Genomic DNA, 6,491 nt, shown 5'->3' with positions numbered 1-6,491 from the left:
GTGCAATACAGTTCCTTGGCACAGGCTCCTTTTTTCATTCAAGGTCACATTTTTATTTTACTTTATTGTATTTTATTTTATCTATTTTATTTTAAATTCAATTTATTAATCTATAGTGTATTACTAGTTTAAGAGGTAGAGGTCAGTAATTCATCAGTCTTATATAATACTCAGTGCTCATTACATCACGCGCCCTCCTTAATGTCCATCACCCAGTTACCCCATCCCCTTCACTCCTGTCGGCCCCAACAGTAACCCTCAGTTTGTTTCCTATGATTAAGAGTCTCTTATGGTCTCTCTCTCTGATTTCGTCTTGTTTTATTTTTCCCTCCCTTCCCCTATGATCTCCTTTTCATTTCTTAAATTCCACATATGAGTGAGATCATATGATAATTGTCTTTCTCTGGTTGACTTATTTCCCTTAGTGTAATACTCTCTAGTTCTACCCATGTCATTGCGAATGGCAAGATTTCATTTTTTTGACGCCTGAATAATATTCATATAATATATCATATTATATTATATATTATAATACACACACACAAACACATACTGGAATCTTCTTTATCCACATCTTCTTTATCCATTCATCTGTTTTTTTTTTATAAAATCTTTTTTTTTTTATTTTTATTTATTTATGATAGTCACACATAGAGAGAGAGAGGCAGAGACACAGGCAGAGGGAGAAGCAGGCTCCATGCACCGGGAGCCCGATGTGGGATTCGATCTTGGGTCTCCAGGATCGCGCCCTGGGCCAAAGGCAGGCGCTAAACCGCTGCGCCACCCAGGGATCCCTCCATTCATCTGTTGATGGACATCTGGGCTCTTTCCATAGGTTGGCTATTGTGGACATTGCTGCTATGAATGTTGGGGTGTGGGTGCCCCTTTGGATCACTACATTTGTATCTTTGGGGTAAATACCCAGTAGTGTAATTGCTAGGTCACAGGGTAGCTTTCTACTTTTTGAGGAACCTCCACACTTTTCCAGAAAGGCTGCATCTGCTTGCATTCCCACCAAGTGTAAGAGGGTTCCCCTTTCTCCACATCCTCACCAACATCTAACTTGTTTTCTAACTTGTTCATTTTAGCCATTTTGGCTGGTGTGAGGTGGGATCTCATTGTGGATTTTGATTTGTATTTCCCTGATACAGAGCAGTGTTGAGCATTTTTTCATGTGCTCGTTGGTCATTTGTATGTCTTTTTTGGAGAAATGTAGAATCATGTCTTCTGCCCATTTCTTGATTGGATTCTTTGGGTTTTTTTGGGTGTTCAACTTGATGGTTCTTTATAGATTTTTGGATACTAGCCCTTAATCTGATAAGACTTTGCAAATATCTTCTCCCATTCTATCGGTTGTGTTTTGGTTTTGTTGACTGTTTCCTTTGCTGTGCAAATGCTTTCTTGATGAAGTCCCAAGAGTTCGTTTTTACTTTGTTTCTCTTGCTTTTGGAGACCTGTCTGGCAAGAAACTGCTGTGGCCGAGGTCACAGAGGTTGCTGCTTATGTTCTCTAGGATTTTGATGGCTTCCTGTCTCACATTTAGGTCCTTACTCCATTTTGAATTTTTGTGTGTGTGTGTATGGTGGAAGAAAGTGGTTTAGTTTCATTCTTCTGCATGTGGCTGTCCAATTTTCCCAACGCCATTTGTTAAAGAGACTGTTTCTTCTTTGGCTATTTGTTCCTTCTTTGTCAAAGGTTAGTTGACTATAGAGTTAAGGGTCCATTCTGGGTTCTCTATTTTGTACCCTTGATGTGTGTTTGTGTTTTTGTGCCAATACCATACTGTCTTGATGATTATAGCTTTATAATAGAGCTTGAAGTCTGGTATTGTGATGCCACATTTTGGTTTTCTTTTTCAATATTTCTTTGGCTATTCAGGGTATTTTCTGGTTCCATACAAATTTTAGAATTATTTGTTCTACTTCTGTGAAAAAAAAAGTTGATGGTATCTTGATAGCGACTGCACTGAATGTATAGATTGCTCTAAGTAGCATAGACATTTTAACACTATTTGTTCTTCCAATCCATGAGCGTGGAACATTTTTCAATTTCTTCATGTATCCCTCAATTTCTTTCAAGGGCACATTTTTAGAATGAGAGAAATGGTCTCCTCCATCACCCAGGCTCTTCTTTAGCAGAAAGGAGACTGGAGGAAAGCAGAAGTTGTTGACTAATAACCAATTAGATTTTAGTGGTGGGTTTTTGTCTTTCTCCTCTTTGAGGTCTCCCTGATGCTACAGCTTGTCCTTGCACCCTCCCATTCCTACATCTACTGCCTTGGATTATAAATTGAAAGATTCATGATCTCCTCAGAACAATTCCCATTTCTCTAGCTAGATTAAAAACCATTCATCTCTGTCTCACCCAACCACACACCCATATATCCCCTAGTCCAGGGCTTTTTCCAGTCAAGTAGATTCTGAGTTTTATGTTTGTCATCTGATAGAATAGGCAAGAGTTCACTCTTTCCTAGAAAAGGTGGTGGGGGGTATCACATACAGAGATCAGTCGGTATAAGCAAAGATGAATGCCACAAAGCAGCTCCATATACTGAAGAAAGCAAAGGCTTCAGAGTTGGACCAACCTGAATTCAAATCCTGACTCTGCCAGTCATTGTAACTTAGGAAGTTGCTTTCCCTTTCTGTACTTGTTTCTCTGTCTGGAAAATAAAGATAATAATAACTACTCCATAGCATTAATACTTAAAGAGTATATTAGATGACATATTGACTGGATGACAAAAAAAAATTCATTCACTAGGTGTCATGTGGTGACTTCATTACTTTTAAAGAAATAACAGCTTAAGAAAATCAGAGGTTAGAGTGAGATCCCACAGGGCATGTTCAAGCCATTGAAAATCATTGCTAAACTGACTTTAAAAGAGGGTGACAGCTGTCAAGTAGAGACCTTTGGTATAGACAAGACAGAGTGGAACTATTCTGCATAAGAAAAGGAATAAGGAGGGGTGCCTAAGTGGTACAGTTCCTTGGGCTTCCAAATCTTGGTTTTGGCTTCGGTTATGATCTTGGGGTCCTGGAATCAAGCCCTGCCTCAAGCTCAATTCTCAGCATGGAGTCTGCTTGAGATTCTCTCTCCCTCTCCCTCTCCCTCTGACTCTCCCACTCATGAGTGTTCTCTCTCTCTCTCTCTCTCTCTCTCTCTCTCTCTCTCTCTCTCTTCTCTCTCTCTTCTCCCTCTCTCTCAAATAAATAAATAAATCTTTTTAAAAAAACAAGAATAAAGATTTTACATTTGGGAACTGAAGAGGGGAACTGGGAGAGGAAGAAGCATTTACAGACTATTGCAACTAGGGAAAAAGAGAAATCAAAAGACCTCCTGGTAGTGCTTGAGAAAGGGCTTTGGGGAAGAATGAATGTGCCCATGAGCATTAATTAAGACGTTTGCTATAGGTCAGCAATATAAATCCCCTTTCCCATCTCTCCTGTGAAACTATCAATAATGTCTACACTGCTGACCTGCATGGATTCTTCGGGGCTACAAAGAAGTTCTTGGTTCCCCCTCTAGGTGAACATGAGAGAAGCCAGAGGATGAGACATCTGAGCTTCATGTTACATCCCAGAATTCCTTTGCCAAAATCAAAATGGATCTTACAGTTGACACAGTTATATAACACATAGTAGTTTTTAGGTTTTTTCTCACAATACTGCTCCAAAATCAGTGCCATCTTACAACCAAGAAAATTCAATAATAAAGAAGCTTCTAAATGATAATAATAATAATAAAGAAGTTTCTGGCTTAAGTACTTAATGAGTGACATTGTTTCCCCTTCTTCTCCTCGATCCCCCCTGTGGGTACACAAAAAAGAATGAGCAGTTTTATCCACTAGACTTAGAAGGGCTATGGGGGATGGAAAAGGAAAATTTGAGGCCAAAAATAAACTCAAACTTTTGAAGTCATAGCTAGAACCAGCACATTCCCCTTCTCCACCAAGAACTATTGGCTTGATCCTTGGCATTCACAACACCACCCTCATCCCAAACAACCCACTGCCTTTTATATTCAGTTCTCAAAATCTTAAGTACCCCTTCCCTAGGTGCCAGAAGAATCCCCAAAGTTGAACCCCTTTGCCCTGAAGGAGATTACTGATTAGATGGATGTGGCATATCCAAAAATAATGGTAAAATCAAGTTGAATGTGCTAAGTTCCTGAAGAAAGAATAAGAGAGGCAATACATATCAGAGAAATGAGACAAGGCACCAGTTTGGTGGAATCAAGAAAGACTCCATGAAGAAGGTCATACTCAAGATGGAAGCTGAAGCTAGGCACAATTTTGATAAGCAGATCTGAGGGTAGAGAGGGCACTCTAATCATCATATTGTGTTATTACCACCTGAGCTCACAACCACGACCATTACCCCATCTGTGAGCCAGATAAAAATCTCATGTATTATTGGATTTTAATACACCTCCCACTTCAGAGCCTTCGGCTCTGGTTCTCTTTTCTTATCACCTACACATCAGAACCTAGGCTATAAACAACACATTTCAGAACACCCAAGACCCATCAAACTATACTACTTCTCTGGGACTGCTTGACTCTCTTGGTTGTGTCTTTTCCTTCTTCCTTTCAAGCATGTTTCATTCTTATCTCCCAACTTGTCCTCTCAAAGCCTAATGATACATAGCATAGTGAGAAAATTATGGAGTCATAAACACCCAAATGAGAACCTAGATGTGCACATACCAGCTATGCAATATCTAACACAACATGTAACCTCTCTGAACTTCCAGTTCTCATTCATAAAGTGGGTCTAGGACTAAATAAAACAGCACATGTGAGGGTGCCTACCATGGGCCTGTATTTTTTTTTAAGTAGGTTCCATGTGTGGGGATTCAACTCATGACCCTGAGATCAAGACCCAAGCTGAGATCAAGAGTCAAATGTTTAACAAACTGAGCCACCCAGGCGCCCTTAGAATGGACCTGTCTTTTTTTTTTTTTTTTAGATTTTATTTATTCATGAGAGACACAGAGACAGAGAGAAAGAGAGAGGCAAAGACACAGGCAGAGGGAGAAGCCGGCTCTGTGCAGGGAGCCTGACATGGGACTCGACCCTAGGACTCCAGGACCACGCCCTGAGCCAAAGGCAGACGCTCAACCACTGAGCCACCCAGGCGCCCCTAGAATGGGCCTGTCTCATAGAGGTCGGCATGCCACTAGATCTTCCCTTCTCCATATGTAAAATGTTTGTCCATCAGCTCTTCCCTCACAAATAGCCTTGCTTCAAACCTGCACGTGACCTCCAAGAAAATTTACCACTTACCAAAAGAGAATGGGTGGTTTTTCCCACTGGGACGCACTCTAACCAAAGCATCCCCTTCCCTCTCAGGACTTGGCAGGATAATTTTACCCCTCTCACTATGAGAACATTTTGTTTCTAATCAGTTTGTTTATGTTCTGTATCTGTTTGTATTTATACAATCAGTGATGTGTTTCTTTTTCCTATTTATTTATTCTCTAAAGTGAATTTAGCTTAGGTGGCTATCACGTGTGTCTAGAGGGCTGAGACCAGATCTGTTTTATTTGGTTTGCACAATGCTTGAAGTGGGCAATGAAAAGAAAACCACTCAATCAATACTGTCTAATGTTTGTAGATTTACAGTAAACACTAATTTAATTTTTTCTAAAGCTATCATTCCTCACAACAAACTCTAGTCCTGGCAGACCTTCATGAGGTAGGTCAGACTTATCATCCTGATATATAAACCAAGAATCCAAGCACAAAGAGGTGGGGAGAGTCATGCAAAGCTGCACAGTGCAGCGTCAAAAGACTCTGGTAACTGGAGTTTCTGCCTGCTGGCCCAAGCAGCAAAGTGGCAGGGGCAGCACAGTGACATAGAGAAATGCCAAACCTGAATTCTAATCTGAGTTCCACTTCTTAAAGCATTTATGAACATGGGCAAGTGGTCCAACCTCTCCAAGCCTCAGTTTTAGCATCTTTAAAATTATACAGTGGACACCTACACTTAGGTTTAAAGGAGATAATAAAAGCTTCTAGAAGAACTCTTGCTAAAATAGTAGGCTCTCAACAAATACTACTTCTCTTTCTTCTTCTTTCCTTCTTGGCTTTGTAAAAAGAAAAAAATTCTAGGGACCAAAAGATATGCCATTTAGCAGACTTTGGATCAAAATTGGAAGAAGTTACCATTTGGGAACCCTGGGAGTCAATGACCAGAACAAAAGCTGTGTCGTGATTATTTACAGGAAACCTAGAGCTATGAGATAGAACCAGAATGGTTAGTTTTTGTCTTAGGCTTTGGCCACTATTCATGATTTACCCCTAGAATCATTTTCTTTCTTCTCCTCTGGACCTGTGATCATCAGTAGACATGGAGAGACAGTGGATGGTAGCAGTTAACTAGGGGAGAAATGCTTTCTCAATAGGAAAATCACATAAAGATCAATCATCTCTCTAAGCATCTCATCCCCATCAGCTGCCCCCACAATCCCCATGCCATGAAATTTGTGAG

The sequence above is a fragment of the Vulpes lagopus genome, chromosome 8, assembly GCF_018345385.1.
Source record: "Vulpes lagopus strain Blue_001 chromosome 8, ASM1834538v1, whole genome shotgun sequence".
Classification (NCBI taxonomy): Eukaryota; Metazoa; Chordata; class Mammalia; order Carnivora; family Canidae; genus Vulpes; species Vulpes lagopus.
This window is presented reverse-complemented; position numbering follows the sequence as displayed.